General features: G+C 40.8%; 1 protein-coding gene across 1 annotated transcript in view; it reads left to right on the forward strand.

Moving 5' to 3' along the window:
• The window catches only part of UQCC1 (ubiquinol-cytochrome c reductase complex assembly factor 1), a 100,458-nt gene that overhangs the window by 2,847 nt on the left and 83,145 nt on the right, over positions 1-14,466 (forward strand). The window lies entirely within an intron of this gene.

The following is a 14,466-nucleotide window of genomic DNA, read 5'->3' on the forward strand; positions in this document are numbered from 1 at the left end:
ACTACTTAAGTAATCCTGAAAGAAGTGATAAAGGCCTGTACTAAGGGGACAGGGACAATTTGGTTAAAGAAGAAGGTGGTTTCAAGAGATACTGAGGAGAGAGAGTCTGCAGGGCTTGGTGAGAGTTAGATGAAAAGGATGAAGAAGAGGGCAGAGCCCAACAGTGAGTTCCAGGTCAGCCTAGGTTGAGTGGGTTCATAGCAGTGTTCTTCACTGGGAAAATCTAGCTGGAGATTTTTTTTTTTTCTTTTTTGCAGCTGGAGATTTTGTGTTCAGGAGAGAGAACTGAAATATAGGTTGTAGTTGAAACAAGAAGTTGTGATTTCTCGAGCAATAATATTGATAGCTAAAATTTATAGGGTGTTTACTATGTGGTAGTCACTCAAATACTTTTATATGTGAACTTACCTAAATCCTTATGATTTAGTTAACTAAGCCCTTTGAAAAGGTAGGCACTATTATCTCCTCATTTTGCAGATAAAAAAAATGGAAGCACTGAAAGATAGTATTCCTGGAACATTCTCATTAGTCTCACCTTACTTTTTCTCTTTCTGTCTTTTTGAGTAGTTTTCACCCTTCTTCACCAGTGGGTTTGGGAAGGAGGAGTAAACTGAAACACTGCTATTGCTGAGTAGCTCTAGCAGAGGAACTGAATATTTAAGTAGTGCACTGGGACTTTCTTATGGTTTTATGAGCTGTTCTGGGCATTGGTAATAATTTTTACTTTTCTTTGACAGCAGTAGAAATCGCAGAAACTACACTATTTTACATTTATATCAGCAAAGCACAAGGGTTTAAATTTCTCCACATCTTTGCTGACATTGTTATTTTCTGTTTTTTTTTTTTTTTATTAGTTTGGTTCAGTTACTCAATCGTGTCCAAATGAGCAACCCCATGGACTGCAGGATACCAGGCTTCCCTGTCCATCATCAACTCCCTGAGCTTGCCCACACTCATGTCCATCAAGTCGGTGATGCCATCCAACCATCTTATCCTCTGTCGTCCCCTTCTCCTTCTGCCTTTAATCTTTCCCAGCATCAGGGTCTTTTCCAATGAGTCAGTTCTTCAAATCAGGTGGCTAAAGTATTGGAGCTTCAGCTTCAGCATCGGTCCTTACAATGAATATTCAGGATTGATTCCTTTAGGATTGACTGGTTTGATTTCCTTGCAGTCCAAGGGACTCTCAAGAGTCTTCAGCACCATAGTTCAAAAGCATCAGTTCTTTGATACTCAGCCTTCTTTATGGTCCAACTCTCACATCCATACATGACTATTGGAAAAACTGTAACTTTGACTATATGGACCTTTGTTGGCAATGTAATGTCTCTGCTTTTTAATATGCTGTCTAGGTTTGTCATAGTTTTTCTTCCAAGGAGCAAGCGTCATAATTTCATGGCTGCAGTCACCATCTGCTGTGATTTTGGAGCCTGAGAAAATAAAGTCACTGTTTCCATCGTTTCTCCATGTGTTTGACATGGAGTGATGGGACTGGATGTCATGATTTTAGATTTTGAACGCTGAGTTTTAAGCCAGCTTTTTCACCCTCCTTTTTTTTTTTAAATCATAGTGGCCATCATAATGGGTATGAGCTGATACTTCCTTATAGTTTTGATTTGTATTTCTCTAGTGGAGGGGAGGCGCCGATGTCAGAGAGGGTGGGAGGGACCATTGGGTTATCTCTGTGGGTTCAGTTTAATTTCCTTTAATAGTCCTTAATTATTCCCCTCCGCTCTGCAGGCAGCCACTCCAGTACTATTGCCTAGAAAATCCCATGGATGGAGGAGCCTGGTAGGCTGCGGTCCGTGGAGTTGCTAAGGGTCGGAAACGACTGAGCGACTTCACTTTTCACTTTCACACATTGGAGAAAGAAATGGCAACCCACTCCAGTGTTCTTGCCTGGAGAATCTCAGGGATGGGGGAGCCTGGTGGGCTTCCGTCTATGGGGTCACACAGAGTCGGACACGACTGAAGTGACTTAGCAGCAGCAGCAGCAGTGATTACTGCTGTTAAGCATATTTCTTTTATGCTTATTGGCCTTTATGTATATCTTTGTAGAAACATCTATTCAGGTTCTGTGCCCATTTAAAAAAATAATTAGTTATTTTTGGCTGTTCAGGTTGCTGCACGTGGACTCTGTCTAGTTGTGGCTGATAGGGGCTACTCTGTTGCAGAGCATGGGCTTCTTATTGCAGTGGTTTCTCTTGTGGAACACGGGCTCTAGATGCACAGGCTTCAGTAGTTGTGGCACATGGGGTCAGTAGTTGTGGTTCCCAGGTTCTAGAGCACAGGCTTAATATTTGTGGCGCATGGACTTAGTTGCTCCAAGGCATGTGGGGTCTTCCTGGATCAGAGATCGAACCTGTGTTTCTGCATTGGCTGGCCGGGTTCTTTTTTTCTCTTAATGTTTTAAAATATATTTATTTTTGACTGGGTCTTCACTGCTTTGCACGGTCTTTATCTAGTTGTGGCAAGCGGGGACTACTCTAGTTGCGGTGCACGGGCTTCTCATTGTGGTGGCTTCTTGTTGCTGAGTATGGGCTCTAGGGTGCAGGGGCTTCAGTAGTTGCCAGGGTCTAGAGCACAGGCTCAGTGGTTGTGGCTCATGGGCTTAGTTACTCCTTGGCATGTGGGATCTTCCCAGATTAGGGATCAAACCTAATCAATGTGTCTCCTGCATTGGCAGGTGGACCAGTGTGTCTCCTGCACTGGCAGGTGGATTCTTTACCACTGAGCCACCAGGGAAGCCCTGTGCCCGTTTTTTTAAATCAGGTTAGTTTTTTTTGTTTTTTTAGTCAGTCCATTATCAGGTATATGTTTTGCAAATATTTTCTCCCAGTCCATGGGTTGCCTTTTCAGTTTACTGATAGTATTCTCTGATGCACAGAAGCTTTTAATTTTAATGAAGTCCAACTTAACTATTTTTTATTGCCTCTGCTTTTGGTAATATATTTATGAAATCATGGCCCAATCTAAGGTCATGAAATGTTTCCCTTATGTTTTCCTCTGAGAGTTTCATAGTTTTAGGTCTTATGTTTAGGTCTTAGATCCATTTTGAGTTAATTTTTATATATGATGTAAGGTTTCACTATATTTTTTGTTATTTTCTTAGTGTTTGCTCTGGGAATTACAACTACTATCTTGATTTCTAATAATCTAATTTAAATTAAATACCAGTGTGATTTCAATAATATATAAAAATTATGATTCGATATTGCTTCGTTACTTCCCTCTGCCTTTGTGCCAGTATTGTCATTCAAATTACATTTTTATACATTGTGTGCCCTTCAGTACAGATTTATAATTATTATTTTATGCAGTGTCTTTTAAATTAAAAATGAAAGTAAGAAAATTATGTAAAAATTATGTAAATTAAGTAAATATTTATACTATTTTTAAATTTATCCAAATATTTACCTTTATTTGTGGAATTTATTTCTTCACGTGGGTTTGAGTTCCTATACTGTCAAAGGTATCATTTCAGCTTTAACTTCTCCCTTTAGTATTTGTTGTAGGCCAGGTCTGTTGTTGACAGATTCTCTCAGTTTTTGTTTATATAGAAATTTTTAATTTTTCCTTCACATTTGAATGATAGTTTTGTTGCGTATAGAATTCTTGTTTGACATTCTCCCCTCTGCTACTTCCAACATTTTGAGTATTTCATCCCACTGTCTTTTGGCCCCCATGTTTTTTGAGAAATACAGCTATTAATATTATTGAGGATCTCATACACAATGAGTCCCTTCTCTTACTGCTTCCAAGATTTATATCTTTCCACAACTTCATTGTGATATTTTAATTTGTGAATCTCTTTGCATTTGTCCTATTTGGAGTTAGTTGAGCTTCTTGAATTTATAGATTATTTTCCATAAAATTTTGCTTGTTTTCTGCCAGTATTCACGTATTTATTTTTTCCCTGTTCTTTAAATTTCTCTCCTTTCCAGCTGACACTCCCATTATACTTATGTTGGTATGTTTGATGGTATAGGTACATTTGATGGTAGGTCTCTGAGGCTCTGTTAAATTTGCTTAATTTTTTTTTTTTCTGTTTCTTGGGTGGATAATCTCAATCTATTTTTAAGGTCACTATTTCTTTCTTTTGCTCAAATCTGCTGTTAAACTTCTCTAGTAACATGTTCATTTTATTTATTGTTTTTTTCAACTCAGGAATTTTTATTTGGCTTTCTGTAAAAATTTTTCTTTATTGATACTCCTTATTTGGTGAGATACTATTCTCATACTTCATTTTAGTTCTTTAGACATGATTTCCTTTAGATGTTAAATTTTTTAAATAGCTGATTCAAAGTCTTTGTTTAGTTTGTCTAATGTCTAGGGTTCTTCAGGGGCAGTTTCTGTTGATTTTTATTTCCCCCTTGTATGAATCATCCTTTTTTGTTTTATTGTATTTCATAACTTTTTGTTGGAAACTGAACGTTTTAAATAATATTATGCAGCAGCTCTGGAGATCAGGACTTTCCGCAGAGTTTGCTGTTACTTTTCTGTTTAGTGACTTCTCTGAATTAATTCTGTCAAGTCTGTGTTCTTTGTTGTGTGCTCTCTGCTCATTTAGCTTAGTGGTCAAGTAATGACTGGATGGAGATTTCCTTAAATGCCTGGAACCAGTGAGTCTCTCAGTAATTGTTGAGGGGCTCTGTGTGCATTTTGGAGCATGCTTTCAATATTCTGCTGGTCATTTGACTGTTCTGCCTTAACCTTCACTTCCTGCTTGTGCAGTGCCTCAGGGTCAACCAGAGATGAGAGCTTTAGGGCAGTCTCAGGTCTTTCCTTTTCTGGGTGTGTACACAGACCTGAGCATCCACATGGCCTTCAGATTCCCAGGAATGTGTCAGAGCTTTTCAAGGCCCCTGTGAATATCTCATTCCCTTGGTTCTCCTTTAAACTTTTTGGTTAGCCTATTATTTTCCCAAGTAGTATCTACTGCCTCAGGCAGTCACAAAGTTAAACAGTTGCTTCTGTTTTGATGGTTGGATGGCATCATCGACTCAATGAACAGAAGTTTGAGCAAACTCCAGGAGATAGTGAAGGTCAGGAAAGGCTGGCATGCTACAGTCCATGAGGTTGCAAAGAATCGGACATGACTGAGCGACTGAACAGCAACAACAAACAAATAGCTACTGGGGAGCTCCTGGGGAAAATGGTTTTCATACTGGGAGAGTTCCTCTCAGATGGATGGACTCTTCCAAGGAACTGCTGGACAGATCAAATAACTCCAGACATTTGTGAATAAGGTTTGAGGAGCTTCAAGCCCATTCAGGATTCAGCTTTCCTCCAGAGAAGACTGGCTCCTTTTAATAAATATTGCTGTTTGGAAGCCAAGTTTGGATGTTACATGTAGTCATTGCAACTGGGGTTTCATTGCTTCCAGGCTTTATCAGTACAGGGGTAGGAAATATATGTATGTGTATACATATACATGTATTTCCCTGGTGGCTCAGTGGTAAAGAACCTGCTGACCAATGCAGGAGACACAGCTGTGATCCCTGGGTTGGGAAGATCCCTTGGAGAAGCAAATGGCAACCCACTCCAGTATTCTTGCCTCGGAAATCCCATGGACAGAACAGCCTGGTGGGATATGGTCCATCTTTTGTGGGATCACAAAAGAGTCAGACTTGGCTTAGCAACTAAACAACAACAACAACATACATATACATAAATACACACATATATTGGTTTCTTTATTTATCTCTATATATTAAAAACTCATAGCAGTTACTCTAAATCCAGCCCAGTAGCACAGGGTTTATTCTATCGTTTTGCCTTTTCATATTGGTTAACTCCTTTCTCTGAAAGAAACCCGACCCCTCATCCTTAACATATTTACTGATTTGCTCAAATCCTGCATTTGTGAATTCACATACTTGCTAAAATTTATTTGTAACCCAAATCAATACTTGTGGTGCTTTTGCAGTCATTTGTGGACATGTACAGAGGGGTGAAAAATTTGACTAACTTTCGTATTGCTAACTGAGGTGATACTTTGACTTTCTGTTTCAGCTCTTATACTGTAAACAGATATCCTTCTCATAGTCTATTTAGTGACTTTTTTTTTTTGCATTTTTGTGCTTTTGTTCCTGATTTGCCTGTGTAAAATGCATCCCACATGTCGTGCTAAAGTGCTGTCAAGTGTTGCTAAGTGCAAGAAGGCTGTGATGTTTCTTATGGAGAAAATTCATATGTTAGAGAAGTTTTATTCAGGAGTGAGTTATAGTTCTGTTCGCTGTGAGTTCAATGTTAGTGAACCAACATATTTGACATAATGAATTAACACATATTAAATAAGGTGACTTTAAACAGAAACACACAAAACAAGATCATATATTGATTGGCTGATGAAAATGTTGTGACCAGAGGCTTGCAGGAACCTAATCCTCTATTTCTCCTAGGAGCAGCGTTTCAGTGTTTGCTAACTCTGTTTGTGGTCACTTTGTAAAACATAACTGTGGGGAATAGGAGAATCGACTATCTGTAAAGTCATTCCACAGCTCATGAATGAGCAAAGTAAAATACTGTTTGTTTCTAAAACTACATGAAGAAACAGTCTGTGGGTTGATTAAAGTGTAGTCAGAAAAAGAGCTAATGTGTCAGAATATTTTGAAATACAATGTAAAATCACCTGCAAATTGCAAATGCACAAGAAATACAAACATAAAACCTATCTTTAAAATTTTGGTTTTGAAATGTTGATGACACAAAAGGATGATAAAACCAGTTCCCACTTATAATGGTATTTATATTATCTTAAGTTAAAATAATAGTTTTATTTATTTTTTGTTTTTTTAAATTTTTTATTGGAGGCTAATTATTTTACAATATTATATTGGTTGCTTTTGCCATACATTGACATGAATCCGCTCCGGGTGTACATCCTCCCTCCCACCTCCCTCCTCCCCTTATCCTCCCTCTGGGTCATCCCTGTGCACCAGCCCTGAGCATCCTGTATCATGCGTCAAACCTGGACTGGTGATTTGTTTCACATATGATAATATACATGTTTCAATGCCATTCTCCCAAATCATGCCACCCTCGCCCTCTCCCCCAGAGTCCAAAAGACTGTTCTATACACCTGTGTCTCTTTTGCAAAATAATAGTTTTAAACCACTGGAACTTTTTTCTGAACTTAGGAGAATTGAAGTTTGCTAATTGTTGTAGACCTAATGTATTAGTACCTATAAGAGGATGGTCAGTACTTCCACAGATTTATATATTTATAAATGAAGTGTTGGGAGAGATGGGAAGGGAAAAGGACTTGGTAGAGTCAGTAGAACCAGATTTTGGCATCTAGGTTGAAGCAAATGAGCTCATGGTTTGGGTAGAAGTGAAGAAGAGAGTCTCAGAGGAACTGACTGCACAGGGATTAGCTTGTGTGGAGAGGAGCAGTAATTCTCAAAGCAGGGAATATGAGTCAGGTTTTGGAACTGTTGAGTGGAGAATGCAGGGCAGGATATGTAAATATATTGATGGGTCTAGAAGAGTCCAGTTGGTAAAGATCAGGTGTTTGACTGCAGAGGTACTTGGAGGCACTGCAGGCTTTTGAGAAAGGGGATTCCAGGTTCAAAACAATATTTTAAGAAAATGGTTCTTGCTGCTGTGATGGTTTGCTGGGGAAAGAGGAGTTTCTTACATAATTCAGTAACAGTTGTTAATAGCAGTAATGAAGCGTTTGTGTGTATGTTTCACTGTTACTTAAGTGCTTTTACAAGTGGTCCTTGGGATACTCCTGTGAGGTAGCTTTTATTATTACCACTTTAAAAGAAAAAATATTTATTTGGCTGTGTTGGATCTTAGTTGTGGCATGCGCAATCTTTCATTCTGTATGTAGGCAGGCTTCACTCTAGTTGCAGCTTGCAGGCTTGCATGAGCTCAGTATTTGTGGCACATGGGCTTATTTGCCCTGTGGTATTTGGATTCTTAGTTCTCCGACCAGGGATCGAACCCAAGTCCCCTGCATTGCAGGGCAGATTCTTAACCACTGGACCACCAGGGAAGTCCCTATTCTCACCTTTACATAGGGGAAACAGAGGTTCAGAGTGTTGATTAATAGGTTCATAGTCACATAGCTATTTAATGGTAAGCTTGCAATTCAAACACTTCAATTTCAATTAAGGATTTGGACAAATAACTATTGTTATAGGATTAGAGAAGGAAAGGACAGAGCTTATTGCTCCTTTCTTCTAATAAGAAGTATTGGTGTGAGACCAAATAGAATCAAATATTAGAGAAAATTTTATTGATGTTGGAAAACATATGATGAAATTCTCCAGAAACTCTGAAAGTTTGCATTGTTCCTACTTGTACTTTCCTCTTACCCTTTTTTCCCCCTGTGTTTGGGCCTGAATCTGCTGAAATTTCATCTTACCACATATTTACATTTTTAGGAAAGGAACTGTCTGACACTGAATGATCTGGTATATGTGTCAGCTGTTAGTAAACAAGAAGCCAATAATTGTATCTCATTTGAAAACAATCCCAGCAGGTGAAACCTCTGCTGAAATAAGATCTTGTTTTTAAGCTTTAATTTTCATTTGAAACATAAGTTGCTGTGAGTAGCCTATTAGAAACAGTTACACAGTTTTAGAAATGAGACACTTTGGAAAGCATCTCTAGGTTTAAAATTCTTAACACCTCTCCACCCGTTACCCCTGGCCCTTCTTGCCTCAGTTCAGTTCAGTCACTCAGTTGTGTCTGACTCTTTGCAACCCCATGAATCACAGCACGCCAGGCCTCCCTGTCCATCACCAACTCCCAGAGTTTACCCAAACTCAGGTCCATCGAGTCGGTGATGCCACCCAACCATCTCATCCTCTGTCGTCCCCGTCTCCTCATGCCCCTAGTCCCTCCCAGCATCAGGGTCTTTTCCAGTGAGTCAACTCTTCGCATGAGCTGGCCAAAGTATTGGAGTTTCAGCTTAGGCCTCAGTCCTTCCAATGAACGTCCAGGACTGATCTTCTTTAGGATGGACTGGTTGGATCTCCTTGCAGTACAAGGGACTCTCAAGAGTCTTCTCCAACACCACAGTTCAAAAGCATCAATTCTTTGGTGCTCAGCTTTCTTCACAGTCCAGCTCTCACATCCATACCTGACCACTGGAAAAGCCATAGCCTTGACTAGATGGACCTTTGTTGGCGAAGTAATGTTTCTGCTTTTTAATATGCTATCTAGGTTGGTAAGAAATAGATTTAAGGGACTAGATGTGATAGATAGAGTGCCTGATGAACTATGGACGGAGGTTTGTGACATTGTACAGGAGACAGGGACCAAGACCATCCCCATGGAAAAGAAATGCAAAAAAGCAAAATGGCTGTCTGAGGAGGCCTTACAAAGAGCTGTGAAAAGAAGAGAAGCAAAAAGCAAAGGAGAAAAGGAAAGATATAAGCATATGAATGCAGAGTTCCAAAGAATAGCTAGGAGAGATAAGAAAGCCTTCCTCAGTGATCAGTGCAAAGAAATAGAAGAAAACAACAGAACAGGAAAAACAAGAGATCTTTTCAAGAAAATTAGAGATATCAAGGGAACATTTCATGCAAAGATGGGCTCGATAAAGGACAGAAGTGGTATGGACCTAACAGAAGCAGAAGATATTAAGAAGAGGTGGCAAGAGTACACAGAAGAACTGTACAAAAAAGATCTTCATGACAAAGATAATCACAATGGCGTGATCACTCACCTGGAACCAGACATCTTGGAATGTGAAGTCAAGTGGGCCTTAGAGAGTATCACTATGAACAAAGCTAGTGAAGATGACGGAATTCCAGTTGAGCTATTTCAAATCCTGAAAGATGATGCTGTGAAAGTGCTGCACTCAATATGCCAGCAAATTTGGAAAACTCAGCAGTGGCCACAGGACTGGACAAGGTCAGTCTTCATTCCAATCCCAAAGAAAGGCAATGCCAAAGAATGCTCAAACAACCGCACAGTTGCACTCATCTCACACGCTAGTAAAGTCACGCTCAAAATTCTCCAAGCCAGGCTTCAGCAATATGTGAACCGTGAACTCCCAGATGTTCAAGCAGGTTTTAGAAAAGGCAGAGGCACCAGAGATCAAATTGCCAACATCCGCTGGATCATGGAGAAAGCAAGAGAGTTCCAGAAAAACATCTATTTCTGCTTCATTGACTATGCCAAAGCCTTTGACTGTGTGGATCACAATAAAATGTGGAACATTCTGAAAGAGATGGGAGAAACCTGTATGCAGGTCAGGAAGCAACAGTTAGAACTGGACACGGAACAACAGACTGGTTCCAAATAGGAAAAGGAGTATGTCAAGGTTGTAATATTGTCACCCTGCTTATTTAACTTCTGTGCAGAGTACATCATGAGGAACGCTGGGCTGGAAGAAGCACAAGCTGTAATCAAGATTGCCGGGAGAAATATCAATAACCTCAGATATGCAGATGACACCACCCTTATGGCAGAAAGTGAAGAGGATCTCAAAGGCCTCTTGATGAAAGTGAAAGAGGAGAGTGAAAAGGTTGGCTTGAAGCTCAACATTCAGAAAACAAAGATCATGGCATCTGGTCCCATCACTTCATGGGAAATAGATGGGGAAACAGTGGAAACAGTGTCAGACTTTATTTTTTGGGGCTCCAAAATCACTGCAGATGCTGATCGCAGCCATGAAATGAAAAGACGCTTACTCCTTGGAAGGAAAGTTATGACCAACCTAGATAGCATATTAAAAAGCAGAGACATTACTTTGCCAACAAAGGTCCATCTAGTCAAGGCTATGGTTTTTCCCGTGGTCATGTATGGATGTGAGAGTTGGACTGTGAAGAAAGCTGATCACCGAAGAATTGATGCTTTTGAGCTGTGGTGTTGTAGAAGACTCTTGAGAGTCCCTTGTACTGCAAGGAGATCCAACCAGTCCATTGTAAAGGAGATCAATCTTGGGTGTTCATTGGAAGGACTGATGCTAAAGCTGAAACTCCAATACTTTGGCCACCTCACACGACGAGTTGACTCACTGGAAAAGAGTCTGATGCTGGGAGGGGTTGGGGGTGGGAGGAGACAGGGACGACAGAGAATGAGATGGTTGGGTGGCATCACCGACTCGATGGACATGAGTTTGAGTGAACTCCGGGAGTTGGTGATGGACAGGGAGGCCTGGCGTGCTGTGATTCATGGGGTTGCAAAGAGTCGGACATGACTGAGCGACTGAACTGAACTGAGTTTGGTCATAACTTTCCTTCCAAGGTGTAAGCGTCTTTTAATTTCATGGCTGCAATCAGCATCTGCAGTGATTTTGGAGCCCCCAAAAATAAAATCTGACACTGTTTCCACTGTTTACCCATCTATTTGCCATGAAGTGATGGGACCAGATGCCATGATCTTTGTTTTCTGAATGTTGAGCTTTTACTTTTTCACTCTTCTCTTTCACTTTCATCAAAAGGCTTTTGAGTTCCTCTTCACTTTCTACCATAAAGTTTCAGTTCAGTTCAGTCGCTCAGTCGTGTCCGACTCTCTGCGACCCCGTGAATCACAGCTCGCCAGGCCTCCCTGTCCATCACCAACTCCCAGAGTTCACTCAAACTCATGTCCACAGAGTCGGCGATGCCATCCAGCCATCTCATTCTCTGTCGTCCCCTTCTCCTCCCGCCCCCAACCTTTCCTAGGATCATAGTCTTTTCCAGTGAGTCAACTCGTCGCATGAGGTGGCCAAAGTATTGCAGTTTCAGCTTTAGCATCAGTCCTTCCAATGAACACCCAGGATTGATCTCCTTTAGAATGGACTGGTTAGATCTCCTTGTAGTACAAGGGACTCTCAAGAGTCTTCTCCAACACCGTAGTTCAAAAGCATCAATTCTTCAGCGATCAGCTTTCTTCACAGTCCAACTCTCACATCCATACATGACCACGGGAAAAACCATAGCCTTGACTAGACGGACCTTTGTTGACAAAGTAATGTCTCTGCTTTTTAATATGCTATCTAGGTTGGTCATAACTTTCCTTCCAAGGAGTAAGCGTCTTTTCATTTCATGGCTGCGATCAGCATCTGCAGTGATTTTGGAGCCCAAAAAAATAAAGTCTGACACTGTTTCCACTGTTTTTCCATCTATTTCCCATGACGTGATGGGACCAGATGCCATGATCTTTGTTTTCTGAATGTTGAGCTTCAAGCCAACCTTTTCACTCTCCTCTTTCACTTTCCTCAAGAGGCTTTTGAGTTCCTCTTCACTCTCTGCCATAAGGGTGGTGTCATCTGCATATCTGAGGTTATTGATATTTCTCCCAGCAATCTTGATTCCAGCTTGTGCTTCTTCCAGCCCAGAAAGTGCATATCTGAGGTTATTGATATTTCTCCCAGCAATCTTGATTCCAGCTTGTGCTTCTTCCATCCTCAGCGTTCCTCATGATGTACTCTGCATATAAGTTAAATAAGCAGGGTGACAGTATACAGCCTTGACGTACTCGTTTTCCTATTTGGAACCAGTCTGTTGTTCCATGTTCAGTTCTAACTGTTGCTTTCTGACCTGCATACAGGTTCCTCAAGAGGCAGGTCAGGTGGTCTGGCATTCCCATCTCTTTCAGTATTTTCCACAGTTTATTGTGATCCTCTAAAGCTGAAACTGCAATACTTTGGCCACCTCATGCGACGAGTTGACTCACTGGAAAAGACTCTGATGCTAGGAAAGGTTGGGGGTGGGAGGAGAAGGGGACGACGGAGAATGAGATGGCTGGATGGCATCACCGACTCTGTGGATATGAGTTTGAGTGTACTCCAGGAGTTGGTGATGGACAGGGAGGCCTGGCGTGCTGTGATTCATGGGGTCGCGGAGAGTCGGACACGACTGAGCGACTGAACTGAACTGAACTGACTGACTCATGAGGAAATGGAGATTCAGCTTCAAGGTAATATTTTATTGAGTTGGACATACTGCAAAGTACATTTTCCCCCTTAAAATCCTGAAAGGTGGGGATTTTTATTTATTTTATAGAAGAGACAATGAAGACTCAGTTCACTGACGGTGGAACTGTGAGTCAAATCAGTGCTTTCTAAGTACAGGACTCTTCCCATAGTATTATGCTGTATTTTATTGGTTCAAGACTAGGTCACAGAGTGTTAGAGCTAGGACTTTGGAGATATTTCCTTTACCTTTTCATTCCATAAATGAGCTTGGATCCAGGAATTGGGCTGCTTGGGCTCAAATCTTAATCCCATCATTTATTAACCATATGATCTTGGGAAGTTACTTATCGTATCCTTACTTCCATTTCTTTATCCATATACGTGGGATAGTAACAGTAGTAACGTGGATTTGATCCCTCATCCAGGAAGATCCCTGGAGAAGGAAATGGCAACCCACTCCAGTATTCTTGCCAGGGAAATCTCATGGTCAGATGAGCCTGGCAGGCTATAGTTCATGGAATTGCAAAAGAGTCGGACACAACTCAGAGACTAAACGGCAACAATAAGTATTACTAATGATTGTTAAGAGGAAAATGAGCATCATAGAGGTTTAATTACTTTTAAAGATTATATTAAAGTAGCTGAGTTTAAACTAGAATCTGGATCTTTGACTCCTAGTATTGTAGTTGATGGAGCTTCACAGGTGGCACAGTGGTAAAGAATCCGGCTGCCAATGCAGGGGACTCGGGTTTGATCCCTGGGTTGGAAAGATCCCCTGGAGTAGGAAATGGCAACTCATTCCAGTTTTCTTGCCTGGAAAATTCCATAGACAGAGGAGCCTGGCTGGCTACAGTCCATGGGATGGCAAAGAGCTGATTATGACTGAACAACTGAGCTCACACACACATGCACACACATTGTAATTGATGTTTGGCAAAGTGTTTTCAGACAGTTTGTGTATCCACTGTTCATTATGGCCCTATCATGTTTATAGGTCATGTGAGAGGAACCCTTGGATTCCCCAGAGTTGGTTCCTAGAGTAGAGATTTCCAGTGCTGTGTACAGGGATGCCATTTATACAGTGGATTGCATTTCATATTCATAAAGCATTCTTCTGAGCAAGATAGAGCTCCTCCTTTCTCCAGTCGAACCTTTCACTTCAGTTCGGAGACCTTTTTGAGGTCAGTTAATGCCAGAAGGGAAAATTGGACCTTACTCATAGCTCTAACAGCCATTTAGTATCCCTTTGTCTTGGAAGTCAAGTTGCCCACCCTAAAAATTTCAGCCCTGGTTTTTTCATCCTTTTGGGGATAATGGTAATGCCAGTACTGTTTCGTGTAAAGAGATTTTAGGAAGAGCAGATAAATCAGTATTTATGAAAAGGAATTACAAACTAAGTGATAAGCTAACTGTAAAATGCCTAAAGTAGGTTTATTTTGTTACTGTTCTTAGAGGAAACTCATGTCCTGCAGTTTGAGTCAGCTCTTACCAGAATCCTTTTAGTCTGTGGTAGGCAGGGATGCATTTTATCTTTGGAGAGAAGAGCATGGGCAGCCTTGGTCCTAGTCCTGTTTTGGAAGTTCTCCTTTCATTTGCCCTGTTCT

The sequence above is a fragment of the Moschus berezovskii genome, chromosome 15 (assembly GCF_049115385.1).
Source record: "Moschus berezovskii isolate FMDL1 chromosome 15, NW_MosBer_1.0, whole genome shotgun sequence".
Taxonomy (NCBI): Eukaryota; Metazoa; Chordata; class Mammalia; order Artiodactyla; family Moschidae; genus Moschus; species Moschus berezovskii.